Here is a 21,548-nt window from a genome sequence, read left to right on the forward strand (position 1 = left end):
AGTATATGGGGTTTTTTCTTGAAAATCACTTTGTTGGCAATTTTTATTGTAGGAAGAGTTTGATGCAATCTATCGGTTGAAAACACAAAATTTGTCAGCCAAGGGCAGTAGAGAGTACTACATGCACGAAGATGATTACAAGGCAAGCTATGATTTGGCTATAAAAGAGATCTAGAACTTTATTGTGCGTAAGGGACTAGAGAAAGTGGTCATAGCCAATCATAAGAATGTGGTCATAGCCAATCCTATAAAAGAGATCTAGAACTTTATTGTGCGTAAGGGACTAGAGAAAGTGGTCATAGCCAATCCTAAGAATGACGTAGAGTTTTTTTAAAAATGCATGTCTTTTGTGGGTTGGGGAGAGAAGGATTCAAAATGACCCCCTTCAAAGTCTCGAAGGTTGCACGGACATGCAGTAATCCTGTGGAGTAAGTTCTATTTACTTTTGAAAGCATTATTTGTTTTTCTTAACTTTACAAAATGTTACCAAAAATTCCGCTTGATTGATATATTGGCCAAGGTGATGTGTCGTTGGTAGAGGCATCTATTCCGACTCAAGAGAATCCATTCTCACAATGGTTGAGAATGCACATATATTGATGAAATTTTGAAAGGCGAGCGTAGTAACATTAGAGTAAACTGGGTTGCATTTATACGTCCGTACCAAAAAAATATATGTATAAAACGTCATTATACGCCACAATCGCAAATAATCACCGAATAGCCGTATTTTTTATTTTTGATTGAAATATCTTTCGATAAAAAAAACTACTTATATAAAGACAATCACCGGTTTTGATAAAACCAATGACTGTAGTTGAGAGAGTAACAAACAGGTAGAGCTTATTGAGGTATACTTTTAAACTTGCTAAATGTGTACTAACTTGTTTTTGGCTGTTGTGCCAGACTCGTGTGGTGCAATAGTTTTTCTCTCACCACAGAGTTGGCTTGCAGGTTATAGGCCACTTAGTGGTGTGTATCCATCTGGCTCACTCTAGAAGTGAGTAGAAGCTAGTCGCTTTTCTCGTGCAATGCAGCCACTTGGTTCACTATAGGGAAGGGTTTTAGGACATACATAGATTCTCACTCGTATGGTGCAGTAGTTTATCTCTCACCACAGAGCTGAGTTAAAATTTAGTGTGGTCGACTTGTGGAGTGCAGTAGGCATGATTCTACACCTCTCACTTCAGAGTGACCTATAGGTTTCTCAATTTTGGATAAACTCAAATCATCGTTTGTACCATGTAGAAATACAAGAACTCTGCTCATCAAACAGAGTGGAGAGATGCATAGTTTATACCCTCTTCATCTCTGTGTGATGCGTTGTTTACTCTTGTGCTTCAAACTCCAAAGACAGTTCATTGTTCATCACTAGATGAATTGGTGTTGTCTTTGATACAGATACATACATTATTTGGCGTGTATATGAGATTGTTAAGTTGTCCATTGATGTTTGTGTTATGAGTTCCACACACTTCATCAGGGATTAGATTAAGTCACATCATCGTTCTTACTACATAGAAATATGAGGGTTATGTTTGTCTACCTAAAAGTGGAGAGATGCATACCTATGCCCTCTTCATCTTAGCATGACACGTCTTGCCCTTGTACTTTCTAATCTGTAGATACGCCACTCATCAGTAGATGACTTGGTGTGTAAATATGTATGATGTTTGACCACAATTTGAGATTGTTAAAGTGTCTAATGATGGTTGTGTTGTTCGTTCCACACACTGCATTAGGGATTAGATTGATTAAACTATCAATCAACATTACAACAATGTCCATGACTTGTGCTGAGTGTACCTCACACAAGCTGGGTTGTTCACATGTACGCTTTAATTGTTTAAGTGTATTATGTAACGCACATAACAAGGTCCAGTCTTCGTGATGAGCGTCCCTCACACTCCTGGCTTGTTCACCTCTCTCCATCTCTCTCTTTGTGTGTTCTCCTCTCTATTGTACAATATATGGATTGCAATCATAATATATTGTTGTTTGCTATAAATTATGTCAATTGTTAATGGATTAGGGTCATGACACAATTTTGATAGTTTACCCTCTCCTTTGACAATGTTTATATTTAAAAATTATATCTTGCAGATATGGCGGATATTAAGCTGGAAAAACATCAACAAAAATTCACCTTCAAAGTGATAGTACATCACTTTCATCACATGTTAGACCTGAGCTTCATCGTTGCCTAAACCCCTCTGTCCGGAGCATTATTACCAGTTTACAAAGGCCTTGGCGAAGTCTGTATTTGAGTAGCTTCAACTCGTATTTATGCCCGCTGCTTTTGACATGTCTCTAATGACATCAGGTTCATTATTGAACATGGTCAAGCAGTCTATTGGATAAATCGCAAAGATTTTTTAGGATCTAGGCATAGCTACTTGCATACAACTTGTGCAACAGTTGTATACCGAGTTCAAGAGCAAGGAGAAGTGGAAAGAGCAGCAAAGCACACAAGAGTGGAGGCCAGCTATTCCGATGCTACTGAAGAGCGAGGAGCTACCATTCGAATAGAGTCTGCTGCTAGTGCCACTCTCGCTCTTGATCAGTCTCAACTTCCCCCTACATTGCATATTTTACAAGAAACTACAATCTTCAACATACAATCTCCACAATTGGGAGAAGGGAGATGGGCAAACGTGAAGCATGTAGGTGTCACACATCCTGCATTTAAAGATCCACTGTATGCGGCGAAGATCTTCAAAGTCCACTTGCATGACAATTTTGGACATCGCTCATCACGGCATTATTTATCCACTTTCCATGGTCTGCCACATAGAGAGTCCAATGCTCATTTCACGTTTTTGGAATGGAGGCCATGTAGAGCAATGTATAAAAGAGTGCACTGCAGATGGCAGTTAACCCGCCGATCCCAATTATGTAACCACTGAAGGAACAATAGAGCTGTTCCAAAATAACATTTTGCAAATAATAAACGCTCTTCTTCAGACCCTGAAGTATCTACATGAGCACGAATATCTCCACAATGACCTTCACTCCCGCAACATGATGCTTCATTTTGGACAGAAGGGGGTCTATGCAAGCATTATGGATTGGGGGTCATGTATAAAGACCAAAACAACGACATGCTTTCTTCCTCTCCACAACTTGCAAATAGAAACTAGAAAGCAGGCCGAGAGAGATTTTTGATGGGCTCCCCCCTAGAATGCATATCTACTAATCCCCCGCCCTGGAATAAAGCCATGGACATCTTCTCCATGTGTCATACTTGTAAACAACTTTTGAAGTGCACGTCAGTGCCACAACAAAAAAACAAAAGGGGTTTTGAAATCAATTTACTTATCCACCTTGAGAGTGGCAAGCGAAACAATCCCTCAACCTGTCCTAACGCTTTTCATCTTTCTCTCTGTCTAAACGGTGCCCATAGAGTGGGCTATGACATTGTAATGATTTCTGATCTTGACCAACTGATGATTTGATTATTGTCCTCTTTAGTTGCACTTGTAAATTATATAATTGATCAAGTCATCTTGTCTCTTTTGAATGACATGGTGATAAATATTTTGTCTCTTTCTTGCAGCATGATTAAGTTATCCTGTCTTTTTCTTTCATGACTTGTTAACTTCACAATAAGTCTTTCTAATGATGACATATTCGCTTGATTGGCAGATATGGAAGAAGAACTTAATCACGCTGAAGCACATGCCATCTACAAAGAAGAGAGAGAGCGTCATGGCCAATAGAAAGACCTCGAAGCTATTGCTAGAATCGAAGAGGACAAGTCGGCACTGTAAGGCGAGTATCTTAGCCTTAAGGAGTGTAGGAAGCTATGTCCAAACCACTTTGTGCACCAACAACTATTTTGAATCAGAGGCAATGCAAAGGAATCAGCTCCCCTAAAGCTATCAGTTTGCAACACAAAGGACTCGCACAAGTATTTCTACGAAGATTCATACGACGAGAGAGAGTTATGCCAAACAATAACCAAATGGCACTCTAATTTATACAACAATGCTATGATTATGACATCCTTGGGAGACTTGTAGATCGGTTAGACTGCCCCAAGAGTTATGGTGTTGGGCATGGTCGGATTGCAGAGAAAGTGGCAACAAGTCACGCCAATAATCCAATGCTTGCACGCAAACGTTGATGGAGCAAAAGATAGCGTGCGCACACTCACACACCTAGACAACTCAACACCACACATGGAATCTACATAAATTCCAACCCACAAACACCATTACTCAAGAGCTCAATAAAAAAATACTACCCACAAACTCAGTCCAAACTCCAAACACCTCGACCTACAAGCCCTTGCCTGCCCGTAGACACTACAAGGTGAGTCGAGTTGATCAACACTTGAAATCACGCTTTATGGTGATCAAAATATAGAAGAAAAACCATCAAAAACTAAAAAATTCCATCCACAAAAGGCCTCTCTCAAACCATTGCAAAGCCGTTCACAAAACTTCACTCTATTGGACTCTTTGGAGTAGCACCAACCCTAATGGCACTGATACAGGGTCACATAGTCTTGCACAAAGCAACACCTTCTTCCCTCAATTCCTTGCACACACACATCCATGAAAACCTCAAAACTTCCATAGAATCTCCCAAGTGAAAAATTTAAGAGAGAAAGCTCTCATTCACTCCTCCACACACTCAAAAACAGGATGCAAATGTGACGGGACTGCACTAGACCACCTGTACGAACCCTGCTTCCTCCCACACATACAGAGGTGAAAGTGCTGATATTCCACTTCAAAATTTATCCCTCAGCCTCAAAACTCATGGCACCGTGAGTGATGTGGCAATTTGAAGCATTTTCACACCGTTTTTGGCCATTGTTTGACCTTTTTGGGCCTAGTTTTTGTCAGTTTTGACTCCCGACGGGCATTTTTCACGGGAAAACCCCCAAACGAACTCCATATCTATCTCAGGAACAAGGATGTCACTATGAAAATTAGTGTCACAGATCATAGCTATAGAGACGTAGAAAGAGCCCCAGGAGAAGACTTGCATTCCACAACTGACCAGGAAGGAGGAATACTGGCTTGGCTCTAAAACAAAGCGCACTAATGGACAGGAGAAGCTTTGGATTGTGGAAGTCTAAAAAAGGAAGACTATATTCTTGATAGGACTGCACAAGATGAAGCATACATACCAGAGCCTTTTCCAGAAGAGATGTTTGAACCGTTTGGATGGCAACAAATACTAGCTACTCTTGATGTTTGTGTAAACGAGGTGACCCTCACCAAATTTTGTGATGAGTAAGGGTATGATATCATTCCATTCCAGATGATGAATGCCTGCCTAACTTCGAAGATAGAGGAAGACGTACCTGACAAGGAAGGGGTGACCGAGTGCCGACGCATAGTGGATGAAACCTCTGTAAGGGACCTTGTCCAAACGAATGAAGAAGAAGATTTTCAAGACTCGACTGATAAGATGCTAGAGGATAACACAGACGATGAGTTGTATAGTAGCTCGAGTCAGAACATCAAACGGAAGGATCGATGAGTGATCTACTATGATTTCCCAAACCAAAACCCTCGCAGGTATCGAGATAAATGCAGAAACAACCACAACAACCACAACAAGGACTCAATACCTCTCTTAACTGACAAAACGCAGTACTTGAGATTAGTCAAATCAATTGACTGCCTCAAGGAGAGGATATCAAAGAGATATATGAAACCCGACTCAAACGAAACATCATCAAAACAAAAACCAAAAAAAGAGAAAAATATCAAAAAATCGTTTAAGTTATCCAAGATGGAGCGCAAAGTTAAATAGAATGATTTGAAACGAGCTTTGAAGGAAGTTTGGACAACAGAAATGGAAATTGATGAGGAATCAAATGATGATAAATTCGATGCACCTTCCCACTATAAGAAGTATACCATTTAGGATAGGAAGATAGTGGTGCAAAAATCCAAACGAGATCTCAAAGAACCAGGAATTTCATATGATGGGCCTGAAAACACGAAAATCATCAACTTAATAGAACCACGTGAGGAGCCTAAACCGGTATATATTTCCACAGACCTTACTGAAGAGGAAGAGCAACTTCTAGTCGATACGCTCATGCAATATAAAGATGTCTTTGCATGGTCATACAAAGATCTACAGGGGATAGATCCTGAGATATATCAGCATATGATTTCCCTTAAGAGTGATGCCAGACCATGCAGACAACGTCCTTATACGTACAATGAAACTTTTGCAAAGAAAATCAAGGAGGAAATAGACAAACTGAAGGACACTGAGTTTATCTACAAGATTGAGCACACCGAGTGGGTGTCCCCGATTGTGGTGGTACCCAAAAATAATGGCAAACTGTGTGTTTGTGTAAACCTCAAACAAGTAAATGCAGCCACCATCAGGGATAACTACCCACTGCCAATAACCGATCATGTTATTGAGAGGGTAGCAGGGAAAGAGGCCTATAGTTTCTTGGATGGATTCTCAGGCTACAACCAGTTGATGATTAAAGCGGAAGATTAGCATAAGACAGCTTTTGCGACAGAGTGGGGTATATTTTCATACAGGGTAATGCATTTCAGCTTGACCAATGCCCTAACCACATTTCAAAGACTAATGACCCACGCATTCAAAGAATATCTCAGACAATTTTTGGAGATCTACATGGATGATCTTTGTGTTCATTCCCATCGATGAAGTGACCACATCACCCATTTGGAAAAAGTCTTTGAAAAATGCAGAACGTATCGTATTTTCTTAAACCCGAAAAAATGCGTCTTCATTGTAAGACAGGGTAGAATTTTGGGCCACATTGTGTCCAAAAACGGCATTTCAACTAATCAAGAAAAGGTGCAGACAATTGCTGCACTATCGAGACCAACGAAGATAAAAGAAGTGCAAGCATTTATGGGGCATTGCGGTTACTACAGGCGTTTCATATATATGTATGCTGTAATAGCTAAGCCATTGTACACCCTCATAAGTAAGTTTGAATGGACGGAGGAATGTGAGCAGGCTTTCCAAAAAATGAAGCAACATGTAATTTCAGCTCCAATTTTGCAAGCCCTTGACTGTAGCACAATCTTTCATGTCTATGTGGATGCATCAGCCTATTCAATCGGGTGCATATAAGCCCAGCTAGGAGAGAAGAAAATGGATTTTTCCATTTGCTACTCTAGTCGCCAACTAAACAACGCAGAGAGAAATTATACCACTACAGAAAGAGAAGGTCTTGGAATGATCTATGCTGTCAAGAAATTTAGACGCTACCTTCTAGCAAACAAGTTTGTCTTCTTCATGGATCATCAAGCACTGTGAAAGTTTTATAATACAGCCCCCAGTGGAACATGCAACCATGTTTTGTGTAGTACAAGCACCTAAATGGAGTGCTCACATAGTTGAGTAATTAAAAAACAAAACCTTTCCAGCGGAATGGGACAAAGCAAGAATGAAAATTGTCGAAGAAGAAGCCAAACAATATCTGCTCATTGCCAACCAACTGTATAGGCGGGGAACGGACAAAAAATTACGGTTGTGTACTACAGAAAGAGAATATTACGTCATCCTAGATCAAGCACACTCAGGACAACCCGTGGGACACTTCTCTCCTGATAAAACGGCAAAGCTCGTGCTACACTCAGGCATATGGTGGCCAACCCTGTTCATGGATGCAGCTACATATGTCAAACGATGTGATAAATGTCAATGCACAAAACCATCCCAAAGGAGAGATGAAATGCCACTAAGGCCAATGATGGGTGTACGTGCTTTTGCCAAATGGGGCATTGACTACATTGGTCCCATCATCCCTCCAGGATACAGGACACACACACAATACATCATCGTAGCAACAGACTACATGACGAAATGGGCGGAAGCAAAAGCAACTCAAAAAAATGATGCAAGGACTATAGCTCAATTCATTTTCGAAAACGTCTTTATGCGGTATGGACTACCAATCGAAATAGTGAGCGATAGAGGAACACACTTTGTGAACGACGTCATTGAGAGCCTCCTTGACGAATTCATGGTGGTCCATCACAAGTCAGCACCGTATCATCCGCAAGTCAATGGACAGGCAGAGAGTACCAACAAAATCCTATGCATAGTGCTCACCAAGATAGTCAGTGACTCAAGAAATGATTGGGATCAAAAGCTACACACCGCCTTATGGGCTTACCGCGTAGCTTTTAAAACTTCCATTGGAACGAATCCCTTTAACCTGGTATTCGAGATTAATGAGATACTACCATTAGAATTCCTAATCAAATCCCTCAGAGGGGCAACACAATTAGGATGGACGGGCCATGAGCTATCGGAGAGACTAGACACCCTAGAACAATTAGATGAAACTAGACTAAAAGCGATTAGCTGGGATATATGCTCAGAAAAAGCAAATGAAAGCTTTCCATGATCAACACATGATTGGTAAGGAGTTCCAAAAAGGGGATTATGTTCTCATGTATACCCTAAAACAGCACTCCAAAAAACTCAAAAAGTGAGGAATGGGGCCTTTTGTGATCCATGATATATCGCAAAGTGGCGCCATCAACTTGCAACATTTGCAGGAGAGGAGATGTCTAATTGGACGAGTGGTTGCAGGTTAAAGAAATATCTTCTTCCGTTGACATCAACAGAACTTGCAACACTCCATGTAGCAGCTCAGCGTAGACGTCAAGCCCAGGACATTTGGGAACAATCATAGCAGGAAGCCAAACTCATAATATTAAAACGCAGGGAGCAAGCAAACTTCCAGAGGAAAGAACAATAGGACGTGGCTATTAAGAATGCTTTGATAGAATACATACAAATGGTGGCTACATGGTTAGGAGGAACGGATCTACGCATTTAGTTACAACTTGCCAACGGCACCACCGAAAGACCGTTAGTGGATACAAGGGCCACAGCTAATGTGGTTAACTACTCCACTTTCAAAAAAATCACACAGGAACCTCTAATGCCCAACACTATGGGGTTCAAAGTCGCAAACAAAGGTAATATGGATAGTCTAGGCCACATAAATTTGCCAATCACCATTGATAGGATAGTTTATCCACATCAGTTTCATGTGGTTGAAGATCATCATCTGAATGAAGCAGTTATTCTGGGACTGCCGTGGATGCGCACTTATCAAGCCACACCAAACTGGCACGACAACACTTTACTCATTGAACACAAGGGCCAATATTTAGCCACGCCATTCGTACAAATGGACCATGAATGGGAACCTCTACCATCACCACATGCAACAGCTCAGGGATCATCCACCACCATGGTCATGGAAATATGGGTTAAGAAATCAATCATGGAAACCAAGCCTAGGCAATTGTGGATACCTAAATGACAAATCAATACATGTAAACCTACATTGCCTACACAAAAAATAAACCACCACAAATTGCCCACCACTATTGTGAAACGTCCTAACCCAATGGACCACTATCTTTGACAACCAAACACATTCAAATGGGTATGGAAACCAAAACAATCTTGCCTTCACGATGCCTCTTCTAGTGGATCCATACCTAAGCAATTTTGATGGCAACCCAAAAAATGCCAAAAAGCAACCCCACCACCAGCATCAAAACTTTTGCAAGTCACAGTCAAACACAGATCGCATCTTCTACAATTACTATTGTTCGGACCACGCAGCTTCCAAGGAACCTCACCACCAACAGCCACTGAACATATTGTTCAGTACCTATCTCTTGCACAACATTTTGTTTTTCCATGCATATCCTCCATCATCATCATAGAGCCACACTATACGGCTATGCATAGACATGCGCTTTATTCCCATGCACTCTGACACATGTTCGTTGCGGACGACTCACTCTGGGAAGGGGGGAAATGCAGCTCGATTATCATTTGTATATACCATTATTATCATCTTACTTCTTTTCTTTTCTTTCGTGTCCTTTCCTTTCCTTTTCTTTAAAAAACACAAGTTTTTCAGAGCTTGACAGACTCTTAGTTGGCATAATCATGAGCCATATCGTCACCATCTAATACCAGAATAAGAGTATGTATATAAGGGAGGTGACATATTTTTGGCTAATTTTTGGCCGACTAATAATCATTGTAAATAATTTTCTTTTACAAAAAAGCAAAAAATGACAGGTAATCAACAAAAAATTGATAAGTCGAGCCAGGAAAGTCAGAATCGACTTCTGAAAGCAAATGCCGAAACCTCAAAGCAAGGAATTCAAACATGGCAAATATGGAAAAATTCAACACAAGATGAATTTTGAGCCAACTTCTGAAGGATCAAAACTGCAGATCGAACGCCATTTGTAAACCGAGTGTCAGAATGAAGAACGCTTTGAACTGTAGGTGATATGAACAACAAGATACGAGCAATGAAGGTAAGTACAAATGGGGCATTCCGGGTAGACTGGGATCATATAGTCAAAAGGGGCAACAGAAGCTCATTTGCATTCAGAGAGAGAGAGAGAGAGAGAGAGAGAGAGAGAGAGAGAGAGAGAGAGAGAGAGAGAGAGAGAGAGAGAGAGAGAGAGCCATAGGAGCATAGAGTTTTCGGAGTTGCTTTTGCCCGCTGCGACCACCTCGGTGGATCTCACTACACCAGATTTGACAGGTATGATCATTAACCTTGCAAGAGCATGTGTGTGTGACCCATACTGCATCAACAATACCAAAACAATAAATCCAAGCAGTACAAGGTCACAAAATCGGCAAACTAACAGGGCCAATGAGGAAGTCCAAAACCCATCAAGAACAAGAAAAAGTTCATCAATAGATCCCAATTAATTGACAGAATCAGCCAAGCTAAAAACAGCAGAAAAAGGTGTTGGAACATGGATCGCGATCCATGTTCCCAAAACCCTAAAATCATGGAAACTTCTACAAGAGCAACAATAGAGGGTCAGGAACAAACCCCTATGACTGGTTTTGCAAAAAGCATCCCAACATGGATCGCGATCCATGTTCCTTTTTGCCAAAACCAGGATAAAAATGGCTCACTAGCTGGACAATGTACAAATAGTACTGGTGTTGCAAAATGATCACAAAAAGTGCTCTAAAGATCATCAAACCCACCTGGATTGATACTTTCAGTTTAAATGGTCTTTTGGTTAAAATTACTGCTAAAGTAATTTGGGAAACTTCACACTCTCCTCAAAGCCTATCAACAAGCAAATGTAACCTAAGAACGGTGATGGGATCAAAACTAAGCAAAAGTTTACTTGCAAAATGGTGAAACTTGCAAGATTCAGTTTGCCTTCTCAGAAGAATTCAATGTCTGGGGGAAATTGCCAAGGAACCAAGCAAAGCTATGAACTACAGACCTAAATCATTAGAAATCAAAGCAAGGAGAGATCTCAGGCAAAACATGACTCCAAAAGTGGTTGCCAGAAATAGATTTGGTCAAAACTGAAAAAATATGGCCATAAACTAAAAAATGGGGCAAACTATGGAAAAACATGTCCAAAGTTGAAAAAATTTCACAAGTGTACTAGGAAAACCTTTAGGAACCAATGTGCACAAGAACTGTATCAAAATTCTTCCCAACATGGATCGCGATCCATGTACCTCTTTGGCCAATATAAGTAAAACCCATGCCATCTGATTCAGTATGATCAAGAAAGCCAAGCCATGGAGTTTCAAGCCATTTGATCCCAAAATCCACTTCAAAAAGCCAAAATCTCTAAATCTGTACATGATTTCCAAAATTAAGCCCAAGTGTCCACCCATTGATCCAAATCTCAAAATTTTTCGACCAAGTTATAATAAAGATGAACCCTACTAGATGGTATCATCAGATTTCCAAAATATTGCCCAACATGGATCGCAATCCAGGTACCTTCATCCCTAAATCTAGAGAAAATTGCTCAGTAGCATCCCCTTATGCCCAAGAGCAACTTCTCAAAGTTATAATTTTCAAATGCTTCCCAACATGGATCGTGATCCATGTTCCTTTTTGCCAAAATCCATATGTTACATTACAGTCTTGTGCCTATAGTAATCCTAGGTGTACTGGTGAAATTTGAAGTAGTTTTGACAAAGTTAAGCTCACTTTTTCATTTTATGGTCAAATTTCACTTTTCGACAATTTTGATCAATGGCTAAAACTTGATTTCACTTGAAAAATTGGCAACAAGATGTCTCGAAGGAAAGCACAGAGGGAGTGGAATGTGGCACCCTATGAGATAACCGATATCTCATCAAATGAGAAAGCTCACCTCACCGAACAAGTACTTGAAGCAAGTTTGGCAAACATCTTCATCGGAAGGTTTCAAGCAGTAGACGGAGAAATTGTAAAGACCACCACCTTTGCACCAGAAACTAGAAGTGCAAGCAGGGGTCACATGCCTACAACTCAACAACTTCTTACGATCGCCTCCTTGGGGAACAGATTTCAGACGAGCTCATGAGCTCATAAGTTCAATTCAATACAATGGGGAAGCAACTCTGACAGACAAGGATGGGACAGTTGTTAAGGTAAAAAATTACAACGGAAATTATCAATGAAGCCCTCCACGTCCCGCAGGGGACGCACAATCTATTGCAGAAAACAAAGGCAATAGACAATGATAAAGCCTTTTTGAAGCAACGAGGCCACAAACTGTGTTGGCGGATACGCCAGGACGGATGTCAGTACAAGGAGAACTCACCTAACAAGATTTGTCATCTAAGGAAAAAGCTCGACCCACAGGCACGTGGAAGCAAGCATAGGGTGTCAACCTACACTGGACGAACTATTCACTACTTCCTACAGAGGTCTCTACCCAATGTCTAAGTTACAACCTTCAAGAGTACACAAGAGGAGATTTCCTACAACGCTTTCAAGAGACAAATACCCATCAAACGTTCTCGAAATGCTACGGAACTTGAGGGAAATCCTATTAACACCAATAGGTCGCTCTCCCTAAGGTCCATGAACCAAAACTCCAACCCTAAACACCCGATGCAAAATCATGTAGGATGTCTAGTCGAAATTTACAAATCGATGTTTCTGAAAACTAAAGTGCCTAATGTGTAGCTCTACTTATTCTGAATGCATGGATATGCTGAAATGCAAAAACGGACAACGTATCCTCACCGAATCACCAGATATAGCTCGTGGGTCAATCTCGCAAAACCGGGTCGTACACCTGCAATGTAGGTATTGACGCGTAGCTCTTTTCGAGGGCAACACGCTACACTTCTCCGCACTTGATTTCGACCATCAGTGCGCGCATAGTGTCAAGATAAAACTCTCACTCTCTGTCGTACACAGAGTACGCTCAACTCACACAGACAAAAACTTATAAAAATGACAAAAGGTTTTTCACATTAAGGTCAAAAGTGGTATAAATACCTGACAATCTCAAACCTTAATGTTCCAATTTAACCATTTACTAAGTCTAAATATAAAAAATGGGATACAATTTGGAAGCTTCTTCAAGCCCCACTATTTACAAAGGTGAAATGACAGTTTCTTCTCAATTAAGGAATAATTACAAAGGAAATTAGTATCCCGCCGGGCAATCATCCTCCGTTGGGTGTGTCTAGCCGCTAACACTCCCCCCCTCCTAGATCATGTTGTCCTCGACGTGACAGTAGAGCTGCTTCTTCAGTGGAGGCTTTCTCGCATCTTTAGAAGAGACTCATACCGTGCATGCTGGGCCAGTAATGTAGGCCCGAATATCACTACAAGAGGTACTTAATAGTAGCGACGTTGAAACATGAAAAACCACGCTGCCGCTATGTTACAAGTAAAATAGTGACGCTCATAGCGATGCCGCCAAGGCTAAAAAAAATAACCGAGAGCGTTCAAAAACTCAGATCTCAGATCTGAGTTTTCCTGAGATCTGAGTTTTCGGCGCACGCTCAAGCAAAGAAGGTAACGCGCGCTCTCCCTCTCTCTCTCTTTCTTCTCCACACACACACACACACACACACACACGAGGAGAGGAAGGAGAGCCAAGTATGCTCCTTCCCTCTCCTCACTCTCATGTTCCCTTCCCCTTTATCTCTCTCCCGCCCCCCCCCCCTCTCTCTCTCTCTCACACACACACACACACACACATTGTGTTTTTGAGAGAGAGAGAGAGAGAGAGAGAGAGAGAGAGAGAGAGAGATAGAGATAGAGAGAGAGAGAGAGCACAAACATGAACAAAAAATGCACACACACATGCATAAACAAAGAATACACACACACATTGAGAGAGGAAAAGAGAGAGAGAGTATGCATAAACCAAAAACGCACACACACATGCATAAACAAGGAATGCACACACACATTGAGAGAGGAAACGAGAGAGAGAGAGAGAGAGAGAGAGAGAGAGAGAGAGAGAGAGAGAAGAAGACGAAGAAGAAGAAGAAGAAGAGAGTCTTAACATTGTAGGAAACTATCCTAAGAGACCTTAAAGATCTAGTCAACAGGAGTTGAACTCAAGATCTGTTATTCATGAGGGAAATGGCATAACCAATCTATCACTCTTCGGTGATAGAAAAGTTATACCATTTTTCTCCTTTTTTTATTGGCGTGCACACACATCCACACACACACACCCGAGAAGAAGAGAGTTTAATTTAACGTCGTAGGAAACTAATTAAAGAGACCTAAAGATCTAGTTGATGAGGAGTTGAACTCAAGACCTGTTATTCAAGAGGAAAATGGCATAACGAATCTACCACACTTGGGTGATAGAAAGGTTATATCATTTTCCTCTTTTTATTGGTGCACACACACTCACACACACACACACACACACATACACACACACACACACACACACACACACACACACACACAAAAGAAGAAGAGAGTTTTAACGTCGTAGGAAACTATCCCAAAAGACGTTAAAGATTAGGTTAGATGTAGACTTACGTTAAATTAGATTTAGGTTTATTTAAGTTAAATTAAATTAGATTTAGGTTTATTTTTAGTTAGATTTACGTTTGATTAGATTTAGGTTTATTTAAGTTAGATTTAGATTTACGTTATATTAGATTAGATTTAGGTTTATTAATTTAGGTTTATTTACGTTAGATTTAGATTTACGTTATATTAGATTAGATTTAGGTTTATTTACGCTATTTGCCTGTTATTGAAGAGGGAATTGGCATAACCAATCTACCACACTTGGTTGATAGAAAGGTTATACCATTTTCTTCTTTTTATCGTTTAAGATAAGGTTAGATTTAGATTTTCGTGTAGGCGCAACTCACAGAGCCGCCGACGCTTGTCAAAAATGGCGAGAAATTTTCCTGCGCTCACAACCTTGACAGTCCATATGGACCAGCAAATGGACTGTCGAGACAGTGAGCACAGGAAATTTTCACGAAACTCAATTTCTATGTAGGCTCAATTTGCTCTTCCATTAGCTGATCATGACGGCTAATGGAAGAGCAAATTGAGCCTACACAGAAATTAGTGATGCAAGATGACGATTCCAAGGGTCACACACACACACACACACACACACACCACATCCCGGCCGAATCTAGATTAAGAATTAAGTGCTTTGTGCAGACATCAGCTACATTGCAAGAATGGCGTACCTGCATGCCACAAACAAAGATCTATTGTGAAAAGATGTTAAGATGCTGTGAAATGCTACAGTTAGAGAAGAGGCAAAGGGGTTTTGTCCACTACATGCAGTATCATGTAGACGTGGGTGTGTAGATTTCTTGTACCCACAAATATAGGCATTGACCAATAAAGACGAGATTATAACCCGGTGGTTCTGATCTCCATGCACCTCTAGACCGAGATGTGCGGGGATTGGACATGACTAGAGAATGTGAGGTAGTTTACAGTGTTAACAAAGAGAGAGAGAGAGAGAGAGAGAGAGAGAGAGAGAGAGAGAGAGAGAGAGAGAGAGAGAGAGAGAGAGAGAGAGAGAGAGAGAGATAAGACGAAGAATGCCAATAGAAGATTAAATTTTTTGTCCAGGTTATAAGATTTTTACCCTCATTATGAGTAGTGACAAGGATGTGGGGCCGTCCAACCGAAACACCTATCTCTCAACGAGGATCTTATGTCCTTGTAATCATTGCAAGCATGCTGTGCGACGGATAGGACACTTTTCTTTGCAGCACGTTCGTGAATTTGGTGAGTTCGATCCATCTATTATAGATCGAGTTGTTGCCAATTATAACTCGTTGGACTCTGACGCTGGCCAACAGGCAGCAATCTTGCAACTCAATAGACGTGTTTGCAGGCGCTTTGGTCAAGCAGCATATGTGAGGCCACAAGATGTAGCCTCTGACATCTCGGGGGATGATCATGCAGACCACATTCCCAACGAGGCAATGTTTGAGCCCGAGATTGATGAAATGATCGAGAGGATCATGGATTCAGAAAGGCTTATCTATGATGATATGAAAAGTAAAGCCGATACGCCATTGTATAATGGAGCATGTGTGTCTAGATTGAAAGCGTTCTTGGTTCTTCTCAAGATACAGGCAAAGTTTGGATGGAGTGACACTAGCGTCACAGCGCTTTTCAGGTGATCTATTACAATTAGTTTACTTTAATAAAACTCTAAATGTATAATGATCTGATAGATTTTTACACAATTGTACCATATTTTTATGTTGTGTAGATTGCTCAAAGAGCACATACTACCAGCTAATAATGTGATGCCAGATTCCCGAGAGGAAGCAAGAAAGATTTTGTGAAACTTGGGGATGGATTACAATTTGATCCACGCTTGTCCTAATGACTGCATTCTTTTCAGAGGGGAATACATAGACATGGAGAAGTGTCTGAAATGTGATTCCGAAAGATATCGAGTAATAGGTCTTGGGCAATCCATGGCCACATGCAGCTCCACCACCTGGTTTTTCGACTGCAAGATTTGATTGTGTGTGCTCTCTCTCTGTCTCTCTCTCTCTCTCTCTCTCTCTCTCTCTCTCTCTCTCTCTCTCTCTCTCTCTCTCTCTCTCTCTCTCTCTCTCTCTTTCGATTGAAAATTCAAAGTTATGCACTTGCCTCTTTTATCACTCAAGTTGAATAGAAGAAGAACGCTTTCTGTTGCTGCTAGCCTTTGAACATTCCAAAGCTACAAGCACCTTCAAGTTCTTGTACGAGTCTCCGTTTTGAACAATTTTGCTCCGTTTTGTAAAAACTCTGGCTCTCTAAGTATTTGCGCCATTGCATCATTGTATTTAATGGTCTTTGCGTCCACTCCAGGTACGTATGCTCTAGGTATGTTCTCACAAGCAGAGACGACGAGCACCTCTCTCTCTCTCTCTCTATCTACTTGTCCATGTTTTCTACTCCATTCATTCAATATTAAGTTTGAATGTTCGTGTGTTTGATGCAGGTATGGATGATGAGGAGTTTCTTTCTTCTTTGTCACCGCAGCAGAGACAGTGGTACGTGGAGCGTCATCGCTCTGGCGCACCATCGCGCATTTCTACTCCATCCGCATCTCCCTCTATTTTGGAGTCCTCAATGCGCTCCAAAGCTTCGGTGTCGATGAGACGATCTTCACACTCGTCTAGGCACCGGCGCTCTAGTGGTGGCGGTGGCGGTTGTTGTGGGGGTGCCGCCACCGATGCTTCGACACCGCCTCGTGTTCGACGAGGCTCTTTACCCTCCCCTTCTTTGCCCGTCCCAACACCAGCCATAGCATCGCCATCGACACCAGGTTTTACGCGGCTGACTGCCATTCCTAGGAGCTACACACCACTAGCTACTCCACTAGGAGTCACTCCAGTGGACACTCCTCGCTTCGGGGCTCAGACTCCAGTGGAGACACCTGGCGTCCATACGCCTATTGACACACCGGTAGAGACCCTTACTGGGACACCCAGGTTCACATGTCAGCGGCGAGAGGGCTTGCCTTACTCCGTCGACTTCACCGGCCGCATCATCTTGGATGATGAAGGCAAGAAGGTGATTTCGCGCATGCACGGTCTTTCCTCTCAGGTGCTTAGACACTACATACTAAACACCTGGAGTGAAGTACCGAATGAATTAAAAGACAGAGTCATCAGCATGCTTCATGAAGAGTTTCCCGTTCCAACACGGGATGACCGCTTCAATGAAGATGTGATGAAGGTTCGAATGCGCGAATACTACAAGCATAAGCGTTTCGAAGTGCAAAAAACAATCAAGCATGGGTGGAGCAGGCCAGATTGGATGGCCAAAGAAGATTGGAAGCATGCAAAGAAAGAAGCGCGCGAGAATCCCGACAAGTGGAAGCAACAAAAGGAGGCAGCCAGAGCGCAAGTAGAGGCAAGGAGCTCGCACCACTTGGGGAGCGGCGGGTGGGCATCCTTTGAGGCCGATTTTGTAAGTGTTTTCGCATCTATGTTTGATAGTTTAGGGTTTATGGGATTTTAAATTCTAACATAATGGATTCTTTGTATGTTTTGACAGTTGTCGTTTACAGGATGTGATCCCACACCGTACGAGCGTGAGTACGCGGACAGTAAGGGCTTAAACGCCCTTATAGACATCCCGAGTTCTCGCGGCGGCATGGTTAGTATTAGGGTTTATTCTTTTCTATTTATTGTATTGTTTTATAAACGTTGCTATATGTTTATACTTACAAAAAGCTATCTTATTGTTTTTTTTTGCAAAATCCGACAGATACGCCGCTTGGACGCGATGAGACGTCTGATTAGACGACGTCAGTTTAGCCATAGCTAGATAGCATTAGTTTCTTTTTGTCATAGCTTATGTATCATGAGACGACTTTTATATATCTTTTTGAAAACCATGTATATTTTTTAAATAATGACAATAGTTTGTAACTATTACATTTGCAAAGATTAACAATCAAGTGATTTTGCCTATGTGTACAATTGTCATTGATTTACTTTTATCAATTCAAGCTTGTTAGTTTTGTATCTTTAGTTTGCAAACAATATGTACTATGGATGATGGAGTTAATGATTATATTGTCTTGTGGGTGACTATTTTGGGTCTATATTTTACCTTTGCACTTTTTTTCAAAGGTAAATTGACAAATGAAACATTCAATATGGTTGAATGCCCTGCCACCAAATTTTTTTTCTCTCGAGCATCGCTATGACCGTCGTTATTTAAGGCTCTGCAGCGTCGCTATAAGCGTCGCTATAGTCGTCGCTATAGTCGTCGCTATATAGTGACGTTTATAGTGACGCTTATAGCTATTGTCATAGCAATGCGTATAGCGATGTCCTTGTATCGACGCTCTTAGCGACGCCAGGGGTTATAAAAACCCAGTGTATTTCCGTCGCTAAAAGCGTCACAAGAGCACACAACCTCTTGTAGTGTATATCTGTATCAATGGTGAAGAAACCGGTGCAGAAGGCTTCTTCAAAGGCTTGGAGATGGTACAAGGGCAAAAACATTATTCACTGATAGAGGGTATGTATCACCTCATGGGAAGGTTGAGCAGACAGTTCATATGCACATCTATATATGTCTTGGAAGAAGAATATGTTGTCTGTTGCCTGTCCAGGTTTAAAGATCTCAAAAACTACCAAAAGGGTTTTACTTATTTTCTTGAGCATGATGCAAGAGAGGTCAAGCAAACCAGTGAACAATTTAATGGCGCCCGTTAGGGTTTTCACCATGTATTTCTCACTCATTCTCTCGCCTGCCTTCAAGCCTAGCAGCTTTGGGTAGTTGAGCCACGTGGGGTGGATTTTCTTTAGCAGCACTTGTTCTTTCTAGATCCGCATCCTTGGTAGAGGGAAAAAGCTAAGGTTGTCTCTGATTATTTTAGGCGCCTCTACTAGATGTACTAAATACTGTGGGTATTTAGTTAGCCATGCCTTTCTCCATTTTGGCTGAGAGTCCACAATAAGCTTAACACCTTTTGGTTTGGAGATATCTTCTTCGTATAGTGGCACTATCGGCTCCTCTTTAATCCTCTTGTTTATTGTAGCAGCTTCATACTTGAGAAGAGGATATGAGAGAGAGGGTTGTAGCCATTCTTGTCGAACAAAATTTTCATCTAATTTCTGTATGGTCATAGACTTCAATACCCTCTGCTCCCACTCCATTGCTTCTTTGGCGGTGTCTTTTATTGCCGCTTCTATTGCCTTTTGTAGATTTTCTTCTTCTTCTTGTGTCAGATCCTGGGGCTCTTGGGATGGTCCCACAAGGATTTCCTTTTGCATTGTTGTGTCCACTGGATCTGACACATTGTCTATGTCAATTCCTTCCATTGCTACTGGCCCGGTACTCAAGTGTGGCTCTTCAGTCTGTTGTTGGACTTTTAGCTCATCAATCTTGTTTTGATATGCTTTCTTTTCCTGTTCAGCTTGATCCCCCATGGTCACTAATAGGTCGTTCAATTCAGCATTGGTCTTCTCAGCCTCTTCTAGCTTCTTCTTGGTGTCTTCATTTTCAGTTTGCATCATCTTTAGATCCTCGTCCATCTTATTTTTCAAGGCTGCCAGCTCATCTTTCATGGCCTTTCTCTCATCCTCCAAATGTCTTTGCATCACTAGGGAGACCTTGGCCAACATCAATCTTCGTCTCTTCTCTAGTAACAACTCCTTTTGGGGTTCCTTCATCTGTTCTTCATATATATCCTTCTCTGAAGTAGTGCTAGTTGAGGTAGCGGCTCTGACTCTGCCCGGAGATGCCCTTAGCCTCTAGATTGTTTGATCTTTTACTTTTATTTGATCTTTCAGTTCTATAACTTCGTCCTGGCTGGCCTCATGTTCTAGCTCAACTTTTTCCTTATCATTCCTCAAAGTCTCTACTTCTTTGGACTCATCAGCAAGCTGGAGTGTCAAGTTGTCTCTTTCTTTCTCCGCATCCGTTAGTGATTTGCTAATTTTCTTGTACTCCTCCTCTGCTCTTTGAAGCTTTTGGTTTCCTGCCTGACTCTGACTTTCCAGCTCTTGGCATCTTTTTAGTGCCGCGTCCAGATCAGCTTGCAGCTTGGCTTGCTTTTGTGTGTTCTCTTGGTCCTGCTTTTGCAGCGAGTCCACCTCGGCTTTGATTTGAACTTCATTTGCTTTGAGATTATCAATTTCACTCTCAGTGGCCATAGACCTTGCTCTGAGCCCAGTGAGTCATTGCATCACTTCATCCCAATCATTGGCTTGTGGCTGTAAACCCATTGTATCTGTGGCCATTTCCTTCAACTCCACCAATCGAGGGCTCATCATATATTCTTTGGGTCTAGTGCTCGACAACTCAAAAGCTGCATTAGCTGCCTCTTCTTGGGAGTATCTAGTTGCTAGTAGATCAAGAAATATTCTATAGTTTTTTTCTTCTGGATTTGGCTTCTCATCTTTTGGTTCAACTTCTGCCTTCTTCTCTTCCTCTTTGTTCTTCTCTTCCTTGGAGTCTTGTCGCCCATCAGATTTGTTCACTCCTCAGTTTGTCGGGTTTGAGGAGGACTATGAGGAGGTGGTGATGGTGGAGGGCTGGATTCTGGGCTTGATGGTGGGGTTGGTTGCTTCTTCTTGAAGTCCCGATCAGCCTTTGTTTTCTTGTCTCTTTCTTGGCCTTCCTGCTCTTTTAGCAGCTGCCGTCTCACATCATCAACTTCTTCTTTGGTAAAAGGTATGTTTGGGATATTCTCAGCTGTAGCATCTAAGATCTCGAAATTCTTGATATAATCTTCAAACCGATCCCTTTGAGTTCTTCGAGAAGATCCAGACATAGCCTCAAATGAGGG

At 41.5% G+C, this 21,548-nt stretch overlaps 1 pseudogene; it reads left to right on the forward strand.

Moving 5' to 3' along the window:
• The window catches only part of LOC147444337 (uncharacterized), a 90,793-nt pseudogene that overhangs the window by 627 nt on the left and 68,618 nt on the right, over positions 1-21,548 (forward strand).

Source organism: Adiantum capillus-veneris, chromosome 13 (assembly GCF_014529385.1).
Source record: "Adiantum capillus-veneris isolate H3 chromosome 13, ASM1452938v2, whole genome shotgun sequence".
Classification (NCBI taxonomy): Eukaryota; Viridiplantae; Streptophyta; class Polypodiopsida; order Polypodiales; family Pteridaceae; genus Adiantum; species Adiantum capillus-veneris.